The 22,723-nt window shown below is 43.3% G+C and overlaps 1 pseudogene; it reads left to right on the forward strand.

Moving 5' to 3' along the window:
* Positions 1 to 22,723, forward strand: part of Tyw5-ps1 (tRNA-yW synthesizing protein 5, pseudogene 1) — a 105,910-nt pseudogene that overhangs the window by 81,893 nt on the left and 1,294 nt on the right.

Genomic DNA, 22,723 nt, shown 5'->3' on the forward strand with positions numbered 1-22,723 from the left:
CTTGTGCCATTGAACTTGATGGGCTCCCGGGAAATGAGATAAATTGTGTTACTTGCAGCTGGGAAGAAGATCCGCTGGGAGGACTTCCAAAGTAGTGCTCTCCTGAATGAAAGCGTTGGGATCAGCTGGGGAGTTGGTGCGTATCCTCATAGGAAAGCATAAGGAGTGTGCGGGAGGGCGTTTCTGAGCATGCTCAATCCCAGACATGTGGCACATTTCAAAAGGGGCAGATGGCAAACCCAAAGGCTTTTCGGTAGAGGATTTAACATTATACTGAGCAAAGTTTACTCTAGGAGATCTGAAAGAATGTGTCAGGGAGACTCAGTGACCTTGGTTTATTCCTTTTAAGTTTTTCCGAAGAATTTTACCTAGAACACAAAAAGGAGCAACTTGGAAGACTCATTAACAGTATTTAAACGAGGTAGGTGCTTTCTCTGTTATGCATGTAATCATTTGTCCTAAAGTGTCTAGCCCCTGCCTCACTTCAGGGAAAGATTATATATATGAAATTATTACTTTTGAGGTTTCATAGTAGGAAAAAAGGGGTTTTCCATACTTAAGACTGTAAATAAACTCTTCCATGTTTTCTAATGAACTAGTATTTCATATTATTATACTAAACATTTCATATTTTATCTCTGAATCTTTGATCCATGGGATTGGAAAGCTTCTAAACAGTGTAATTTATTTGAAGATGTTTAGGGCCCTAGGAAAATGGAATTATTCAAAGAAAGGCACTTGTTCTTAAGCCACAGCTTTAAGAGAAAAATGAATGTCTAATTAGAGTATAAGACACACAGGCAAAGACCACGACTAAACCCATTACGTCGTATGCGAATCTAAAAAGTTAACTTAAGACCTAATTTTCAGTTTTCAATAAGCTAATATTTGCTGGACACCTATTGTGTGCTGAGGCACTAAACATCTCTGTGTGGAAAAACACAAGCCTGAAGACGAACTAGTTCCAGATAAAGACGAGTCCACTCTTAGAAACAGAAGTAAAAAATAAGCCGGGTGCTCAGTACAACCCAGAATAAAAATGCCCTCGTCTCCCAGACGCCTTGATATTTACAGCCCTGCAGAGAGCTGTTCTGCCTTCTCAGCTGGGGCCACACACCGTCTGGGGAGGAACTCGCTCTTCTGCGCATGAGCACACTTCCTTTATAGCACAGGTACTTATTTTCCAAGAAAAGATCAAATGCTCTTCTGGGCTGGAAACACCCACTAGGCCCTGGTGTTCAAGGGCTTTTCTGCTCGCATTCCAGACATGTCCTAACCCAACCTAGCCCAGAGAACTTGCCCAGAATTTCAATGCAATCCGCCAGTTGCTCTAGGGTTAAGAGAATGTACCAAGTAGGGGCTGGTAGGGGAAGATACAAAGTGGAAGGTAGGAGAATGAGCAAGCCCAGGTCTAACTGAGTCCACGACACTGCAGGGGATGGACTTAATATCAGACCATAGCGGGATCTTTGCTAGAAGTAGACTTCAGGGACTCTGCCTATCAACATGTGGGTAACTGAAGTGTTGCAATGGTCATTTGCTTGGGACTCTTTTCATTGACTGTGTATCAAAATACCGTGTTGTACATCTGATACTTACATAAAGATGTGAAGTCCCGAAACCCTATTCACAATGATTCTGTAAAGGGGTTGGGGATTTAGCTCAGTGGTAGAGCGCTTGCCTAGCAAGCGCCAGGCCCTGGGTTCCGTCGCCAGCTCTGAAAAAAAGAAAAAGAAAAAAAAAAGTAGGCCACAATGATTCTGTAATAGTTATTATGCAATACTTGGGGTGACACTTTGACTTGAATTAATATTCCCTTAATATCCGTCATTAACAAGAGTTCGCTGCTTGCCAGTCAGAGATGTGGGTCATTGCCCGCTCTCTGCGACTTGGCAGAGGTGTTTGAACAGATTTAGGACCTAGAACTGATTCGCTACCAAAGATAAATGATGCCTCTGAAACAAGATCAGGAGCTAAAGAACCGGTGTGAGATCCAAAAGGTACCTTTGAGGTCTTTGGGCTCAAGTCCTTATTTTAAAGATTGCTGCTCAGGCCCAGAGAATCCTGAACTTAATGACACGTTACTCTTGTTTTATCTTATCATCACACCGGTAAGTGAAAAGGCTTCTGAGCCCTCTCTCTTAATTATATTTAACTCGCATGGTTGCTACTTAGTTTATTTTTTTTTTTAATGTGTGTGTGTTTAAAAGCAGGAGGGATACTCTGGTTTCTCTTCAGATCATATAAATCTTTCGCTTTTTACTAAAGCAGGAGGGATTGGCTAATATTCTAAGTCTATGTGCCGGAGGACAGCCACTGCTAACCGGAAGCCATATCATCAGGGTAAAGGTTGGAGTCGGTGCCAGACATCACAGCCCATTGGGGTTCACCACTCAGGATGTGCAACTGTGGCCTGATCGCCTGACTTTTCTGAGCCTCGGTAACAGTTATCTCATAGAAGACTAAAGAATATCATGGAGAGCTGGTGAGATGGTTCTGCACATGAAGGTGCTTGCAGCAAAGCCTGAGGGCCCAAGTTCAATGACAGGAGTGCATATGATGAAAATGTCACACACACACACACACACACACACACACACACACACACACACTATATATATATATAATATATACAATATGTAATATAGAGTATATTACATATGCATAGGTGTATGTATATGTATGAGCTTTAAAGTTATACCATGCAAGGTAAATCTGTTGGGATGATGAGGCATGGTTATATGTAGTTATCAGGAACTATTTGTATATTACAATTGGGAAAATACTCTGTACATTTTTGTAGTATATAATACCTTTCAGATACCATATACATTCCCCAGGCTACCAGAGATACTTTATTTTTATGTCATCATCATCCCTGTAGAGAAAGGAAAGGTTTATTTCTGCTTTCCAAGTTCACAGTGGTAGATACCTTGTCCCAGCAGGGGACTGGAGGAGCTGAATCAGCAGCTCCAACAAAGGAAAAGGAAGCAGAGTTAATTTAGGGGAACCATTTCAGAATAAACAGCTAGATTTACAAGGTGTATCTCCGAGAACGCTTTGATGCCTGCATTTAGAGAAGTACGGGTATGGAATAATTGATGTCTATATTGGCAGATCAAAGTATTCCAAGCATTGCGGGTTGAGCAGTGAAACCCTTCTCACTTTTCCTACATTCAGTGTGCATATTTTGTAACCATAATAATAATTTGTCCCTGCACGGGTCCTTTCATCTGGGGAGGAGCTCAGAGCACTTTGAAGATGTTAATAAGAAAAAGACCTGCTAATTAAAGTCGCTTAAAAAACGAAGTCTCCAGGTCGGCAGGAGGGAGGGCGTGGGTGAGAACAAGGAGGTGAATAGGGACAAAGTAAAATGACTTCTCCATATGAAACCTGGGACTTTGTACCCAATGACTGGGAGGTGGTGACCCAGAGGTTTGTTGCTGTTCTTGCCTGTCATTCCTTTAATGTGCTGTTGGATTTCGTGCAGCAATAAAGTGGCTTTCTCTGGACAATCACAACAGATGTCAACAGAATAATTCAACAGTCTGTGGTTCTCTTGACTTGAAGAGCACACACTGACCCAGAAGCTTTTTGTAGAAAACAAAGAGAGCTATGTTGGACATTTGCAATGAATTTTAACATCATCTGGCAAAATTGTAGAGTAAACCCAGAAAGGCAAGCTTAGAAGGACAATGACTTTCCAGCTCTTTTTGAAATTATTATAATTAGGGTTCTTTTGTTTGTTTGTTTGTTTTCTTTTAATTTGGGCTGTTGTGTTTTTGAGACAGGATCTCACTAAGTAGCCCAGGTAGGCTCCAATCTAAGGTTCTTCATCCTTAGCCTCCTGAGGGCTGGAATGACACTAGATAGTGTTGTTAACAGTTTTGCTTCCAGAGGACCCAAGTTCAATTCCTAGAACCCACAGTGTGCCACACAACTGTCTATAACGCCAGTTCCAGGGAACCCAAACACACATACTGCACAGACATATATGTAAGCAAAGTACCCATGCTCATAAAGTTAAAAATAAATAAATAAAATGTAGTATAAGTGGATTTAAAACAACAATAACCCCCACCCCCAATATCTGGTCCTAAGGAGATGCTGAGTGGGTAGAAATGTTCACTATGCAAGCCTGGGGACCCAAGTTCAAATCCCCAGCACCCATGTTAAAGGTCAGACAGGTAGTAGGAGCAATTGAAATTCCAGTGTTCCAACAGGAAAATGGGAGGTAGAAGCAGAGGAGTCCCTGGAAGGTGGAGAGTTCCTGTCTCAAACAAGGTGAAAGGTGAATACACACTGACCCAGGAGGAAGTTGTCTTCTGACCGCCGATGTGTGCACCGTGGTACTCTCCTACCTACACTCATTCAGATGCCAGGGCTGCGGTGCGGGCCTATAATTCCAGAGACTCAGGAGACCCAGGCAGGAACGGCAGAGTCTTGTGTGACTTAGCGAGACAGTTTCAACGTTAAAAAATATTAAAAAGATGTAACTTAGGGTCGAGTGTTTGCCTGGTATACACAGAGCCCCTGGTTTACTCTGCAATAAATAAATAAATATAAACAAATACATTTTTAAAAAGAAAGAGAGAAAGAAAGAAAGAAAGAGAGAGAGAAAGAAAAAACTACTCATTGACTTGAAGTCTGCATTTGTTGGGCAAGTGACCTAATATCCCAAATTTTTCAACTTCACTGCTTTCTCCTGGAACAAAGTCTCCTTTTTTCAAGAGAAAGCATTTGGCCAATTCAAGCCAGCTCCCTAGGGAATCTCCCCAGGGCACCTTCCAGGGCTTGGCTTTCTAAACTTGGTATATTAATGGGCTGGGACTGTCTCCCTGGCTGACTCTAGAAGCTGTCCGAATCTCACTGGTAACTTCTAGACTTTTCTGGTTTCTCCTGAGGCACCAACCCTTTTCAGTTGTAAATCACTTTCCATCAGAATTCAAGCAGACAGCTTCCCTGGTTCTGGAATCCCTTCTGTTCTTTCTCTCTGACCTGCTAAGTTCTCAGTCGATTGAAACCCTTGTCCCCCTGGAGATGGTCAGAAATAGCAGGCTACCCAGCCCAACTTCTTCAATGGTCTCATAGCTAGCTAGCCACACCGACCAACTTCTTCAGAGATCATCCTCTTGATTTAATCAGCAGGGCGGGGGTGGGAGGTGGGATCTGTTTCCCACAGTTTGTGTAGGTTGGCTTGCTGCCAGTGTGTTTCAACCAAAAGAAAACAACACTCTAAAATAGAAGGGCAAGAAGAAAACTGGATATAATGAGAGCCTGTCTTGCTGAGGTCTGGTCTGGGCTTTTTAACTAGGACTGATTCGAGGCTAGTCTTGGTTACACAGACTTGCCTGCAAGTCAGGAGAGGGGAGAATACCCTCTGGTGGTAAAAATCTATGTCTGCACCGAGTCTCCTAAATTCCCTTTGTAGGCAAGTTCCCTACCTGAACGTGGACTTGGCTATGCATGCCTACCTTTGGACACAGACATCTACACACAGCGAAGCTGACTCAGTCATACCCTTGAATGACACAGAGAGGCACAGCACTAGAAGGCCCACTCCTGCATGAAGGCCTCTTTTGTCCTGGGTTCTTGTGTAATGCATTATGCAGATTCAGATTCTGAAATTTATCATATTGTTTCATTATGGGAAAAGATCTTTATCATGTGTCTGCGTGCCCTTCGTTAATGATGAGTTTTGTCTATGGCTATGCTGTGTGTTTCAGGCCCATTTTGTTTTTCAAAAGGATTAGGAGTTTTTGTTTCCTTTTTTTTTTTTAATTCCATTTTAGTTATTAGTGTGTGTGCTCATGTGTGTACGCATGGGTGCATGCAAGAATGTGTGTGCGCTCGCATGTGAGCCCGTGTAAGCATGTGGGTGTGAGGGGTGTCTCTCCTTCTACCATGCAGGTCCAGGGGCTCAAATTCGGCTTGTCAGACTTGCCGACAAGCACCTTTATCCACTGAGCATCTCCCCGTCCTGATGTGAGATTTGTTTGATGTTCCTGGTATGGTTCCCTTCTGCTTTGTGCTTTAACATTCAGATGGCGTCCGTAGCCAGGCTCTTCAGTCTCCCCGTCAGTGTTGCTCTGCAGCTCTCAGGCTGATCAGTTGCACGGAACATGATCAAAACAGATGCTCAGGCTGTGCGCTGAGGCTGAGGGGCAGGATGCAGCGTTCCCTGGAAGTCAGGGTTCCTGTGGGTGCTCAGCACGTGCCTTCCTGAGGTTGCGCCTTTGGCTTTTCCTTTTGGGAATAATGCCAGAAAGGTCACTGTTTCCACTTTGGAATATTCCTTTTCATCCTTGCTTTGTGAGAACTCTGCTAAAAGCCGTTTCCCTTGACCGTTTGTTCTAAGCCAGAGACAGCCTCTGAAGTTGGGAGAGTTTAATCAAGCCAGGGCCCCTGCTTGACACCTGGGATGATTGGCTGCCCTTGGCACTTGTCATTAAAAAGTCAAATATCCTTAGCCAGATGGAGGCCTTGGGCCGTTCCCTTAACAGGGATTTGCTCCTTGCAGGGATGCTCAACGGCCACCTTGCAGGGTGAACAGCCTTCCTGGCTTGTCAGATGTTACGGTCAGATATTTCATTGTTAAGGGCAGGACCTGAAGCAAAGCAGGTGATTTCTTCACAGCAGTGTGGGTTTCGGACCACACAAACCAGTCCTCTCATTCTCCTTGGTTAGTTATTCTTCTTTTCCTTCTATCTGCCAAGTGCCATTCCTGATGTTTCACAGTGAAATCTACGATCCTCAAAAAAATTAATTACACTTTATGACAGTTTTCTCAGCTTGTGGGTTGGACCCCTTTGGGGGTTAGAATGACCCTTTCACAAGGTTACCTAAGACTGTCAGCAAACACATATCTACATTCTGATTCATAACAGTAGCAAAATTACTGTTACGAAGTAGCAACGGAAATAAGTTTATGGTTGGGGGCTAACCTCTTTTGAAAAGTGTTAGCCATGGAAACCTTCTCACGCAAGCTTAAAAATGATGCAGACATTAATTGAGACAGGCAGGCCTCTACTGCTCTACCATAACTCAGCCTTGTTGTACGCATATGCTATGCAAGGCTGGGAGGGAGGAGCTGCTGGGAAGACAGATGTTCCCAGCCCAATTACCAGTGTGTGGGTGTAAGAGACCAAAGAACAAAGGAGGGCGGTGGGCGGGGACAACTGGGAGAGGCTTAACTCAGGAAGTGGGTGTGGAGATAGCAGAAGAATCAAAAATGAAAGCCTGAGAATCGCCCTTCCAAGCTGAGGCTCCAGGATGCCTGTGTGGAAGTTGCGTGAACTGCTATCCTCAAAACTGTATTTCGGATTACCTGATCAGTTTAAAGAGGCCACAAGCACACAGCTCCTGTCTCTGTGTTGCTGCTTTTCACAGGTTGTAGGCACAGTGCACACAGCTTTCCAGACAGAGAAGAAGTTCTCCTATCCATTCCCTCTGCCTAAATCAGGCCTGGGGTTTCTAAAGCATTGCTCAACTGCCATACTTAATAGTTAGGGTGCAAAGTATTAGTGCATTGGCAAAGTCTGTGGGCCTACTCCACCCTTCCTTCTATTGAATCTGGGACTGGGTGGATCAGTCTTAGAAATATGAATGAGGAAGCCATCCTTCGCTCCTATAAATAAATGCTGGCCCAGATAACTTGGAGCACCAGCCCCATGGCTATTTTTCTCACAAACACATGAACGTATCCATATGAAATGACTGGAGATGATTCCTTGTCAAGGCGGCTGGCAAGCTCAGCAGTTAAGAGCACCTGCTGCTCTTTCAGAGGACCTGGGTTCGATTCCTAGCACCCACATGGGAGCTCACAACCATCTATAACTACTTCTGGGGATCCAACACCCTCTTCTGACTTCTGTGAGCACCAGGCATGAACATGATACACATACATACATACATAGAGACAAAATATTCATGACTGTGTAGTAGTGGCCCACTCCTCTAATACCAACACTCAGGAGGCAGAAGCAGGCAGATCTCTGTGAGTTCTCGGCCAGCAGTGTGACTAGTCTACAGTGTGACTTCCAGAATAGTCAAAGTTACACAAAGAAACCCAGTCTTGAAAAAACAAAAGACCAATATATTCATTCATACACTTAAAAATGAAGTAAATAAATCTAGAAATCTCTAAACAACAACAACAAAAAACAAAACAAAACAAAAGAAGAACTTGCCAAAAGCAGGACTTCGACGACTGTGTTGAAGATCAGACATGCCAAAACAGTAAAGTATCACAGTTCTAGCAAAACTGCCTTTTCTTTATAAGAACTCCTGGGTTGGGGACATAAAACTAAAACAAAAAACGAAAGCAAAAGCAAAAGCAAAGAGGCAGTGGGAGGCAGACTTGTTTGGGGTGAGGGGTGGGGTGGGGGAAGGGGGTAATAGAACCATATTATATGATATACAGGTTATGATTTTATACATAATATAGATATACATACATTATATATTATATACAGGTATGAAACTGCTCAAGAATATTTTTTAAGAAAGGAGGCAGGGCTCCTTTAATCCCAGCACTCAGGAGGCAAAGGCAGGTGGATGTTTGTGAGTTCAAGACCAGACAGAGCTGTATAGGGAGACTCTATCTAGAGTGGGTAGTAGGATTCTCAGTGTTTGACTTGGGTATGGTGGTTCATATCTCAAAGTCTCTTACATTTGAATTTTGCAGAAACTGGTTCAGGGCCCCTGTTAGACATGGCCTGACTCACATCACCTGCTGTTGATGCTGTCCGAGCTGTGAGGCTCTCTACACCAGCTGCTCTTGATCACCTACCTGATGCACATTTCCTGTCCTCATCCAGTTTCTCCCTTCCCCTCTCAGCCCTTTCTGTAAATGGCGCCCATCCATTCATGATCTCAATGATGCTGAATATCCGCCTCAGCTCCCACTGACATTTCCCCTGTTAGCCTACAGGCCTTGCTGCCTTTCTCACGCTTAGGGAGGTATGACTGGGCTCATTCTGATCCTGTGCCTAGAACTTGAACTTCAGCCACAGAGCTAAGTGACTTTGACCACCCTCCTGGTTTTTGTTGGTTTGACTTGAGACATAGATCGATAACTTCTAATCCTATGCTTGGAAACATGAAGGGAAATTTCATGACACACATGGCATGGATTGATCAGACCCTCTCCTTTGTGAAAACACTGGCTTTCTTCCTATGGTCACTGACTGGTCTTTTATCATATCTTTAGCCAAGACTCCTCCACTCATTCTGTTTGTTGCAGATGTCCTCTTGCTTCTCCTTGTCAATCACTATATTTAAAAAGAAGTGCACTTGGCTTTGCCCTTGGTGTTATCAGTTAGATCTCTATCAGTGGAATTGAATACCAAGGCTTGGTACTTGCTATTAGGTTAAAGGTTTCGTTGGAGAGGGCCCAGTTCTTTTAATCAATTTTTAAAAATAAGACACTGCTTTCAAAATCTTGGCTTAAAGGGCCTTCCTCTGAATTAAGAATACTTATCTCTGGAAGTCTGAGAAGTCCCAGACAATATTGGCATCTCCTAATTCTACCAGACCAGACAGCTGTCCCTCCCTGGAGCTGTGCACTCTGTCTGGAAAAGAATGTGGACAGTCACAGTAGGCCACCTGCTGTTGTGCTCAAAGAGAAGCCAGCATTTAGATCAAGAATATCTTTTTAAAAAAATTTTAAAAGGCAGGGGAAGAGTATTCTACCTCCCTGTTCATTTACATGCCACAGCCAGAGTCTTGCGTTCTCTGAAAGTTCAGTTAGTTCTGGTTCGAGGCTTGAAGCTCTTCGTGTGTTGCCAATCATTAGTCCTTCTTGCATTCATCTAGAGCAGAGAGAGCTGTCATGCAGAAACAACCCAGTTTCCAACCATGGGTGAGAGGCACTGAGGACTCAAATAACCAATCTGGGCAGCAACATGATGCATATGTAACCCAAGGTTCCACATGGTGGTCTCTGAAGCACCAGGCTGGCTCCTGTAAGTGGAAGACTCCTGACGCTGTGTGAGGGATACTGCCTATCCAGGGAAATCTTATCCTTGGCTCACAGAAGGGGGCTGACTGCAGGCCACACTGTCTATATAAGGGTAAGTGTACTGGGATGCGTTCTTCCTGAGCCAACTTATTTCAGAGAATGGTCACGAACATGTTGAACTCTTGTGCTAGAAAATTTCAGGCCTTGGTTCTATGACAATAGGCTTATGACCTCATCTTGCTGTGACCCTGTTTCCTCCTTAGTAAGGAGATCAGTAAAAGCCTACCCGCTCAAGAGCAGATACCTCAGAAATGGACTGAGCCCATCCCTTAGAACCCAACACACTCGTGTGCAATACCCAAAACACATGCGCATGAACAAACATTTCTTTTGTTCTCATTTATTTGCGAATGTACTTGTTATGAGACAAGATCATACTCTGTAACCCAGGCTGGACTGAGATTCATCACATACTCCAGGCTAGCCTTGGGTTTCGGGCAATCTTCCTGCCTCTTGCTTGGTGTTGTTATTATCATTGTGGATTACCACCCCAACTCTTGTTTGTTCTTTTGGAAGGCTTCATGCTGGGACTTCTCATCCCATAAAAACAGCAAAGGCTGCATGTCAGTCATCAGGTATGAGATGGAAGCCTTCCTTCCTAGTTAAGGAACCTCAGGGCCGGACCTGCCATTGAAGGGGTTAGGAAAATCAGGAGACAAAAGGAGGAAACATTTCAGTACCCTTGAAAACATCTGCAGGAAACCCGCTTGCGTGTTTCAGTTTCTTAATTAATTCTTTGATATAGAGTCTCGCTTTTTGGTTTAGGCTGGTCTCCAACTCATGGCGATATTCTTGTCTCAGTCTTCAAGGTACTACAATGTCAGGCATGATCCCCCAGTCTGGGTTTGAGCGTTCTGTAAGTCTGTCCAGTCAGGAGCACACACCCTACCACTCCATGCTGGAAATCATATCCACAGCCTTTTGATTAAAATTTCTCTCATGCTAAAGCTTAGGTCTACCTAACTGTGTGTGTGTAAAGATATTTGTTTATATAAAATTACACACACACACACACACACACACACACACACACACACACACACCCTCCATTCTTACTCTGTTCCTTTCACCAGGACTCATTTTCAGGTGCCTTCTGCTCTGCTGGGTACTTCTGACCTAATCCTCATCTTTGGCCACTATGGTCATATTGTATGGTCTCAAAGCGAGATGATAGAAGGTATAAAGTATGGTTCTCATGTATAAAAGTAACACTAGCTATGTGCATGACTGCTTAGTAATTACGCCTAGTGGCCTGCCAGCATAATAATACAGTCTGCATCATTAGAATCATAAGCTACTTTATTAATCCTTATTTGGAATTAGCATATGTCTATAATTTTAGCACTCTGGATGTCTTTGAAGGAAGTCAAGAATCCCAGGCAAGCTGTTTCAAAAAAAAAAAAAAAATGTTTTCTCAAGACCTAGGATGATGATACCAGTGCCTCCTGCTGTCCTAAACTCTTACTTCCTGGAGGCAATCTTTTAAAACAACAGGGGTAAAAAGCCACGAGTCTCATATTTAATCTCCAGTCACACTTGAATGACAGCCTACTGTGTAGAAGATTTTATTTTCTTGATTTAAAACAACAACAAAAAACAGATTATAGAAGTTGTGTCGGTAACTCAGCAGGTAAGAGCATTAGGTACACAAGCACACATCCCTAGGACCCACATGGGTGTGATCATGCATATCTGCAACCCCAATGCTTGGGAGGTCAAGACTGGAGGATTGTAAGAGGCTACTGGCCAGCAGCCTAGCTCCAGGTTCAGCCGGAGGCTCTGACTCCAGGCGATGCGAGATAAAGCAGGATACTTAAAATCCTCCTCTGGTCTCTCCACGTACATGAATACATACACCCATGCACACACTGTGCGCCTGCACACACACACACACACACACACACACACTCACACGCCCACACACACACACACACACACACACACACACTCACACACCCACACACACAAAGGAAAGTCTCTATGCTGCAGTTGTAAATGATAGAAAAAGAACGTGTCAGAAACTTTGACCAGTTTTTCTCGTAGGCCTGGGGTGATTTGAGATGGTTTGGTTGTCTTGGCTTCTCACTTGCTCACCCTTTTCTGTTTGTTCTCCACCCACCAGGGGAGATTCAACCTCGGACCTGTGCATGCTAAATATAGGTGTTACATCTCAGTTACACCTAGCTTTTTTCTTCATAGCTTTTAGTTGAACCCCATTATGTAGATTTTCCCCCCTAATCCTTTTCCTGTGCCTGCTTCCAACCACTGTGTCCTTTCTCAATGCCCTTTGGAGAGACTAGTCCTGCGGTCCCATCACATGGCGTTCCTGAGGAGCAGGGTGCTCAGTGCCTGAGGAAGACATTTTCTTCTCTGTGAAACAGAATGGGGGAAAGGAGGACTCAGTATCCTGGTGTTTCCTGCCTTGGGGTGTCGTTATCTATGGAGTTGTGGAAGCAAGCCGCTTTGCAACTTGAGACAGAAAGCCAGAGAATCACTGGGAGACTGGCTCATCCCCTGCTGCTGTGCAGAGGCTGAGAAGACTTAGTTCAGCACCAGTTCAGATTTATCTGTGAAGTTCACGGCCGCTTAACATCTCTACTCATCAATACTCTGTAACACGTACATTCAAAACACGCCTTTGTCTCCTATTAACCAACTAGTTTCCTCAGTCATGCTAAGCACACACCCTTCAAATAGTACCAGGATAATAACAGTTTACATAGGTGCCAAAAAGGTTGCAAAGAGTGCCCTCACTGGAATCCTGTTGCTGTTACCTTTTGACCGCAAAACATTCTTTCCAGGGGCATTTGAACTCTTGGCCCTGCTGCAGGGGTTGTTGCTTTGTTTGGGTGTGGAGCCATTGAGAGGTGAGACTGTACTGTAGAAGAGGGTCACTAGGGGCATGCCCTGTGTGTGTGTGTGTGTGTGTGTGTGTGTGTGTGTGTGTGTGTGTAGGATGGAGGTCAGAGGGCACGTTAGATGTCATTCCCATCTGTCTTTCTTTTTTATTTCTTCTCTCCCCCGCCCCCCCGCCCTGCCTGTCTCCCTCTCTCTCCCTCTCTCTTTTGAGATGTCTCACACTGACTGAAACTTGCCAAGCAGGGTTGGCCCAGAAGTTCAAAGGTCTCTGCTGTCTGCCTCCCCAGCAATAGGATTATAAGTGAAGGCTACCCAGCTGCTGCCGTTTACCATCATTATTACTATTATTATTATTATTTATTGTTATTGTGTATTCTAGGGATCAAACGGGGCCTTGTGTCTGCACGCTCATCTGGGATGCTGGTTCAGGAGGCAGGAGACTGATAGGTAAATCTGAGTGCTCAGCTTGAGGTAGGCCATCTATATCAGCCTCTCACTATGCCAGGCTCGGAAAAATTCATAAACTTTAAAAGAATGAAAAATATTACTTAAAAAAGAGTCGAATAAATCATAATTGAAAGAAGTAGTGCAGTGAGACTGGACTTTTTTCCAATTTTTAAAAAGATTTTTTTTAAAGATTTTATTTATTCATTTTATATATGATGAGTACACTGTAGCTGCCTTCAGACACAGCAGAAGAGGGCATCGGATCTCGTTACAGATGGTTGTGAGCCACCATGTGATTGCTGGGATTTGAACTCATGACCTCTGGAAGAGCAGTCAGTGCTCTTAACCACTGAGCCATCTCTCCAGCCCTTTTAAAAAGATTTAATTAATTTTTTTCACTTATTCACTTCATATCCCACTCACTGCCCCCTCCGGGTCACCCCTCTCCCACAATCTTTCCTCCATCCCCCTTTCCTTCTCCTCTGAGCAGGTGGGGTCTCCCTTGGTTATCCCCCAGCCCTTGCACTTCAAGTCTCTGTGAGGCTAGGCACTTCCTCGCCCACTGAGGCCAGACAAGGCAGCCCAGCTAGAAGAACATAGACAGGCAACAGCTTTTGGGACAGCCCCTGCTCCAGTTATTCGGGACCCACATGAAGACCACGCTGTACGTCTGCTACATATGTGCAGGAGGCCTAGGTCCTAGGGCTGGACTTTGGAAAGTTACAGTCCTGCCCGGCGTGATGACACACACTTTAATCTCAGCACTCAGAAGCAGACAGATCTCTGTGAGTTTGAAGCCAGCTTGGTCTACCCAGCGAGTTCCAGGAGTCAGGGCTGTACAGTGAGATCCTGTTATAAAATAAAACAAAGTAAGTTATGGCCCAGCCCTTGATGCAATCTAATTTCTGCTCTCTGCTTTGGCAAGATGTGAACAAGTTGAGCCATGAGCTCTAGACACAATGAGACGGAGTCTGAGAGGAGTAAAGAAACCTACTCAGAGTCTGGGGATAAAAAGAAGCCGAGTCACAATCAGAACTCTGGCCTGTCCTCAAAGTCGCACTTTAAAACATTTCCTTGCATCTTTGTTTTATGTCTCTGTGTGGGCATGTCACTGCATGTGTAGAAGTCAGAGGGCAACTTATGGGAGTCAGTTCTTTCCTTTCAGGTGGGTACCAGATATCAAACCTAGGTCATCACACTTAGTGGCAGACACCTTTACTCCAAGCTGTCTCAGGGGCCCATGAAGTTCACCTGGCATATTGTGCCACTTCCTTAACACTTAGAGGCACCTACATGGAATAAGCTTCTGCAAACTGCAGTGAGCTGGCTTCTCCATCCAGTGCTCTCCTTTGGCAAGAACAGGAATGACAAACTTGGAGTCTGATGTGCCAATGTAATCATGTCCCAGGAGATGGATGCCCCTGTGCAAAAAACAGTCCTGGAGCTGTTTTCCCATGCGTTTGATTGAGAGCCTGTCTATATTCCTAAGCTCGCAAGCTCAAGTTCAGTCACCTCTTGAAAGCTCCTGTGTTAACACACTGCTTAGGGAAGGGAAGTTCTGCTCTATCCCAAACCAGTGCGTTCAGCTCCTGACTGCTCTACATATTAACACATGACTCCTGGACATGCCCTCTCTTGTTCACCATACTCTGCAGGGCTCTCAGTAGGGATCATTGCCCATTTCTTGCAGGTGTTGATGGGGTCCTGTTTCATCATTTAATCCCATCAGTCTCGAACTTGGTATCCTCAGGGTGTACACTCTTGGTGTCTCATGGCTGCTGACCAAATCAAGCAGTTAGCTCCCCTGAAGCTTGCAAACAAGCACATGCTAACTCCACTCTGTCATTACAATGGTTGCACAGTAGCCCAAGAAATGCATAACCTTGACTACCTCAGGAAGGTGCTTAGTTTATCTGTCTGTTTTATTATTTTTCCAAAGATTGTGTGTGTGTGTGTGTGTGTGTGTGTGTGTGTGTGTGTGTACTTGTGAGCATGTGCCATATGTGTGGAGATGCTCACAAAGACCAGAAGAGGGTGTCAGATCTCTGATGTTCGTGCTGAAAGTGGAATCTGTGACCTCTGCAAGAGCAGACAATGCTCTTAACCCCCCCCCCCCAGCCTTCTCTCTAATCCAAGCCCTTGCCTTTTCAAGGATGCTATTCCAAGGACAAGAACGAGGTACCTAGGTCTCTGTCCTTCTCAGAGCATGTGTAGGCTCTTTTTATACAGATACTTTTCCTTTTCTCTCAGTGGTTGCTGTTGGCATACAAAGAAATGGATTTCATTTACAACTTTTTCCTACACACACACACAGTTAACATGTTCTTATTCTTCATACATATGCACTGTTATTACCTCCCCCAACCCCACTCTTAGTTGGTTTCTTCTTGAGCTCTATAAGGTCATTTTGTTTACTCATTAGCAGCCTTCTCTACTGGAGGTATAGATGACTTCTTAGAAAAATTGGTTAGAAGAGATTAGAGAAAGGGTAGTTCAAGTTTTTTCTTCTTCCCAATGACCACTTTCTTGGGTGATATTTCTTTCTAGACTGTATCACATCCATGTTTCCAATGTCTTAGCCTCAGTAGCATACTCCTGTTTCCAAAGACCTAGAAACAGCAGTGTGCCTGTATTTCTAATGTTCCAGACACAGTAGCACACACATGTGTCCAATGTTCTAGACACAGTAGCACACACTGTTTCTAGTGTGCTTTAACCACAACAGTCTTTCTGCTTCACTGTACCCTCTGAAGTCTTCCAGAACAATCTTGCTTTACTTTCCCCGGACAATCTCTTGCCTTTCATCTGAATGCTTCACAGATCTTAAAATCAAAGGCTTTTTTATTCTTGAATACCTCAATTTAATCAATTGATTATTTTCTTTTGTGGAACATCCTAATACCACAAACACTATGAGTGCTTTGAGCCCTTGTAGGCTTGACCCAATAATGGCTCAAATATCCATCTTGTGCTAGTCACAAAGCCTCTTGGGTAGAAAAGCTAACATAGCACACAATCTATTCTAAACACTGTAAGTATTTCCACCTATGCTTTTTGACTGAATTTTCAAATTAACTACTCCCTGGGCAAAATAGTATCTACCACGTAGTAGATGCTCATGGAACATTGGAGGAATGAGTGAAGAACTCTTAACTTCCATTTTACATATTAGAAAAAAGTCATAGATGAATGGGGATAGGTAGCACACATGTGTGATTCGGCACTTAAGAAGTTGAAGCAGGAAGGGCAGCAGTTCATTCCACAGTGAGCTTAAAGCAAGGCTGGGCTGTGTGAGATCCTGGAGAGTTCCCATGCATGGGGAGGGAGGTGTATGGTGGAAAGGAGGGAAGGGAGAAAGGCCAAGAAGGAAGAAAGATCATCATGAGAGCCATCTTGTTTATTCCCAGCTTGTTTCTTCCCTGTCAGTGCCCGCTCTCTCTGTACCACTTGCCCTCAGAGCAGGAAAAGTTAAATCATTTGAAACCAGCTCCCAGGTGCCATCAGAGAGCAGCCCCAGGGCTTTCTAAATCAACACCATCAATGCTGACTTAAACCCCTCAGATAACCAAAGCCCTTTAATCCTGAGGCGTGACAGCAAAGGGCAAGGCTCCAGTTTTCTATCTACTGTGGATAAGAGTCTCCTTCATCTCACTTGTCTGGGATAGCAATTATCCAAACGAGTGTGGAGACCTGCCCAAGAAAACTCAGAGGGGAAAATTAATTGGACGGCTGTAGGTTGTGTAAGGACTCATAAAGTATTGACATAATCTTGGGCCTGTCACTGTCTGGCTGCCTTGTTAAAGTCAAGCTCCTTCCTGGGCTGTGGGATCTTTTGGAAACCCTTCTTCATCTCTATTCCTTGGGCCCCGGTCCTCCTCCTGTCTATGCGCCATTGTTGATAAACTGTCCTTGAACTTGAATGATGCAGTCTGCACCTGCTTTTCCTGACTCGCTGTTGCTCTAGTGGCGTTGGTAGCAGCCCTTCTACGGGCACCCCAGTCTTCGTTGCCCCTCTTTGCTGTTCTATGTGGGGTCTCACTGAGTAGCCCTAGCAGGATTGCTACTCCCCTGGGTAAGCAGGTTAGCCTTGAGTTTGCAGCAACTCCTCCACCTCTGCTCTGCGAGTGCTGGAATGACAGACGTGTCCCACCACACCCAGCCAACTTCCACCTTGGCTTACCAAGTCGGTTGGCTATTGTTACCCTGAATCTTAAGCACATGGCTAAGCTTACCTTAATTCTCCCAACTTCTTTGCTCAAAGTCCTGGGTTTAATCTCAGCCTCAAAATAAAACTATAGCAAATCGGCTGCTAGTAATTTTCCATAAAGCCAAGTGGGAGGTTTTGTAACAGACCCCCAGACCTTACTAGACCTCCAGACCTTAGCACAGCTGACTCCATGATAGAAGTGCCATTCAGGCTGTAAAACTCAGTGTGTCGACAGCACCAACTGCCAAAACTAAAACAAAGATTTAACCCATCAAAGTCATAGTTCTGGGAAACTCTCTAAATTTACCAACCTTGCTTTTTGGCTTCTATTGTTCTGCTTCTGGCTAACTGTTCTTGTTAACTGAAGTTTGTCAACCCAGAATATGGTTTTTTGTGCTCAAAAAGTCACCCCAAGAAAGGCGTGGGGCTACCCTGGGCTCCTAAACATCGAATATAGTCATCGACTGGCTAATAAAACTTCCTATTGGCTTAAAGCCACAACCAAGCAGTCTTTGGTGTCTACCCCATAACAGTCTTGTTTTTGTTTCGTTTTTTAAGTCCAAGATGTTGGGACTTGCGTTTAAACTCTCAGGACTCAGGAAACTGAGACATAGCCTTGGGTTTGGGACCATTCTGGGTTATGTAGTGAAAGGCTGCCTAAAGAGAAAAATAAATAATGTAACGACCCTCAAATTGGTCACCAAATGGGGCGATTTGGTGCTCAAAACAGAGCCGGGCCTGTAGTGGGCTCTATCATGGAGCTACTCCTGAGTCACAAGTCATATTTTCATGAATTCTGTTTGGGTAGTAGATGTAAGATAGCTGTTTGACTTATATCAATTAATATTTATTTACTCTGCTTTATTATTCACCCTATCGAGCTTTAAAATTTTAGTGTGTCAGAGCTCAACCTTTTTGCAGTTGCTGGATTTTATTTTGTTTTTGCCTTTAGATTGGGTCTCACTCTGTAGTTTAGGCAAGCCCTGAGTCTTTATAAAGTCCAGGTTGGCTTTGAATCATGGCAATTCTCCTGTCTTTGCCTCCTAAGTGTTGAAATTACAGGTTTAAGTCACACCTCCTGAAACAGTTCTTTTTTTTTTCTTTTTGAGGTTTTCTCGTTAAAATGGTAGATTAGAAACTGCTCTCAGATGATCTGTTTAAGGAGAAGAATCCATGCACAAAGGAGAGACTCTACTACAAAGGGAGAAAGAGGAAGAGTTTAATCCACAAAGATAGCAAGAAACTGAGGACAGTGGTGAGCAGCCACACCTTTAATTCCAGCACTCAGGAAGTAGAAGCAGGTGAATCTCTGTGGCTAGCCCTAGTCTAGAGAGATAAGTTCCAGGTCAGCCAGGGTGACACAGAGAGGCCCTGTCTTGAGAAAAAAATAAATAAACAAAATAAGAACAAGAAAAAGAAGAGCAAGAAGCCACCAGAGCTCCAGAGAGGAATGGAGACAGAGGAGAAACCAGACAGCCCTGGTAAAGAGGACAGCAGTCACACAACCCTACAGTCTTCACAAGCTGCTGCTTTTGGTTAGACAGATTCTTCTTTTGGAGAGTCGTCTACAGAGTGGAATCCCATTCTGTTACTCTGTGAGACTCTGGCCTACCTTGCAGACCTGAGAACAAAAGACAGCTACAAGGCTAAGAACCTGGATTCAACTTCCCACAGCCCCAGGAGAAGACAGCCCTGGGCTGCAGCTTTGAAGAACACGAGGTGGCCAGCTGAAAAGCTCACGCAGAAGGCTTGCTTAGCTCAAGTAGTGACATAACACTTCCCCTCCCTCCAAGGGCCAAGAGCAGTTCTCATTATCTAAGAGCCCTGGAGTTGGAGAGTCCTGAGCCTGAGGTCAGCAGATGGATGAACTGCTGGAGCCACCTGTCTGCTCGTCAGTGCCGTAGAGTTTGAAGGACATCCCTCCAGCTGGCTCATCTGTACTTTGGCCATCTGGAAAGTATGGAGTAAGTCTACACAAGGACAATCTCAGTCAGGGCTTTAGCTGCCTTCCCACACTTGTCAATACACTTGAGAAACACCTCCTTGCTAAGACACTTAACAAATTGACAGCAATGCCTGACAGTAATCCTCTTCAAACTGTTACACAAAATAGTAAGGAAAGCCACACTATTGAGTTCCTTCTCTGCAGCCAATATTACTGTCATACCATCATTGCATGTGAATAAAAGAAAGAAAACAGCAGATCAGTTATCCTGGTGAACATAGAAATGAAAATTCTCAATAAAATACTTGTTAATTGAACTTAAGACACAATAAAATCATATATCACAAGCAAGTTGGTTTCGTCCAAGAATAAAAAATTGATTCAACATATACTAGTCAAGGAACACAATATGACAGACAATGTGATTTAAGGATAGGCAGCCCATGTTCTTAGTAGATACAGAAAATTTCCTTCATGAATGTCACCATCCTGTCTCAATAAAAGTTCTAAGGAAACTACAAATAAAAGGAGTGGGACATGTTGAGAATGTGGGAAATAAGGGATGAGAGAGTTGGGGTGGTTGTGACTAAGATACATTATGAACATGTACGAAACCATTGAAGAATAAATAAAAGATACTCTATTTTAAAAGGAACATATTTCAACACAGCACAATAAAGGTTGTAATGACAAACCATGGACAACATGATCAATGGGGGAAATTGAAAGTGAGGTGCTTTTTTGTTGTCTAAACTGTGGAATGACACACTCACAGTGTGGAAGGGCACCCACTCTCACTACCCTTATTCAGTATAGTGCTCAAGACCTTAGCTATAGAAATAAGACAAGAAAAAAAAAGAGGGATACAAATAGGAAAGGAAAAAGTTTAACTATCTCTATTTGTAGACAGTATGATTTTATATTTAAAAAAAAATGAAGATTCCACAAGAAAACTCTTAGACTGGAGCAAAAGTTTCAGAAAAGAAAAATGAAGCAAAATTAACAGACAAAAAACCAGTAGTTGTTCTTTATGCTAAGTGAGATGGTTTGAGTGAGAAATGGCTCCCATAAATCCAGGTATTTGTACTCTTGGTCACCAGTTGGTGGCACTGTTTGAAGAATGTTTTGAAACCTGTAGGATATCTAGTCTTGCTGAAAGAAACACATTACTGAGGGCAGATTTGGAGAATTCACGGCCTGGTTCCACTTCTGCTTCACTCTGTCTGCTTCACACTTGAGGCTGAAGACATGATTTCTCAGCCTCCTGCTCTGGCTGTCTGTTGTCATGGTTCCCCCACCGTTAGAGACTCTCTGTAAGTCATATTAAACTCTCATAAGTTCATTGCATTCATGGTGTTCTATCACAGCAACAAAAGGTAGATGATACAGGGTGTGGTACCAGGAGTGGGGTGTTGTTATGTAGAACCAGACCATGTTTCTTTTTCGAGGAATATGGGAGATTTGGTGACATTGGATTAGAAAACTAGCTAAATGTTATAACCAGAATTTAATGGGCCATTCTAGCAAGAGACTTGAACTTATGGAGAAAAATGAAGGAAAAAACCCCACATTCAGAATAGCTTTAAAAATGTTTAGCATGTAACATAACTGAGGAAGTAAATGATCTTTTTAAAACATGGAGGAAACAATTTGAGTAATATGTTAAAAGATTAAAAGACATCTATAGATTGGTAGATTTAATATTGGAGAAAAATGACTAGATTTTGAAAAAATGATCTACAGATTCAGAGCAGTCTTCATTAAGATTCTGATGATATTCTTCTTAAAGATATGAAACAAAACAAGACCTAAAATTCATGTGGATGTATGAATGAACCCAATAGCCTAAGAAATCCTAAGCAGAAAGAATAATGGGAGAGGAGACATAATACTTAATCTCATATTATGTTATAGAACCATAGTGAGAAAAACTACATAGTACTGTTACAAAAAAAAAAAAAAAAGACTCACAGACCAATATAATAGAAAAGAGGAACCAGAAACAAACCCATACAACTAATGCACAGAATTTTCAACAGAAGTGTCAAAAATAAACATTAAAAAGGCACCTCTTTGGGGCTGGGGATTTACCTCAGTGGTAGAGCGCTTACCTAGGAAGCGCAAGGCCCTGGGTTCGGTCCCCAGCTCCGAAAAAAGAACCAAAAAAAAAAAAAAAAAAAAAAAAGCACCTCTTCAACAACTCATTTTGGAAAAAACTGATGCTCACATGTAATAGTTGAAACTAAAGGTAGAGTGATAGGTGCCTAAAATACCAGCACTAGGAAAGCAGAGATAGGAAGGGCAGGAGTTCACAGCCAGCTTTAGCTATGTGAGGCAGAGGACAGCATTGTCTACACACAACACTGTTTCAAACAAACAAGTACACAAACACATAGAAAAAGAGAACAAAATCATACCTGTATTTCTCATCTGATACAAAAATGAATTAAAAATAGACCAAGAATCTTAATCTAAGACCCAAAACTTTGAAACTGAAAGAGGATAAACACTTCAAGGTACAAGTATAGGCAAGAACTTTCTGAAAGGACTCTAACAGCACAGAAGATAATCCAAGAATTGACAAACAGGATAATATGAAATTTAAAGAGTTCGGCACAGGGAAGAGAACACCCGTCAGAGTAAAGAAGCAGTCCACAGAAATTTACCTGTGGGGTAAAGTCTCTGCCAACTGTATGTCGGCACTGGGATTAATATTTCAACTATGTAAACAACTACAAACATGAACTATCAAATGAATAAATAGTCAAATCAATAAATAGGCCAATGAGCTAAGTTGTAAGCCTCCAAAAGAAGAAATCCAAATGGTCAATAAATATTTTAAAATGCTCAACATCGTCAGCCATTAGGAAAATGCAACTTAAAACTGCTCTAAGAGTTCATCTCAACCCAGGAAGGATGGCTAACAGCAAGAAAGCAAAACAGGGTGGGGTGGCACATGCCTTCCCTCCCAGCACTTGGGAGGCAGAGACAAGCAGATCTCTGAGTTTATGGCCAGTGTGGCCTACACAATTGGCTGCAAGCCAGTAGGGTCAAACCATGAGAAGATTTTGTTTTGTTTCATTGAATGTATAGGGGCTGGAGAGATAGCTCAGCAGTTAAGAGCACTAGCTGTTCTTCTAGAGAATTGGGTTTGATTCCTAGCTCTCTCACAGCAGCTCACAACTGTTTGTGACTCTAGTTCAGAGGATCTGAAGTCTTCTCCTAGCATCTGTGGGCATGCATG

The sequence above is a fragment of the Rattus norvegicus genome, chromosome 15 (assembly GCF_036323735.1).
Source record: "Rattus norvegicus strain BN/NHsdMcwi chromosome 15, GRCr8, whole genome shotgun sequence".
Taxonomy (NCBI): Eukaryota; Metazoa; Chordata; class Mammalia; order Rodentia; family Muridae; genus Rattus; species Rattus norvegicus.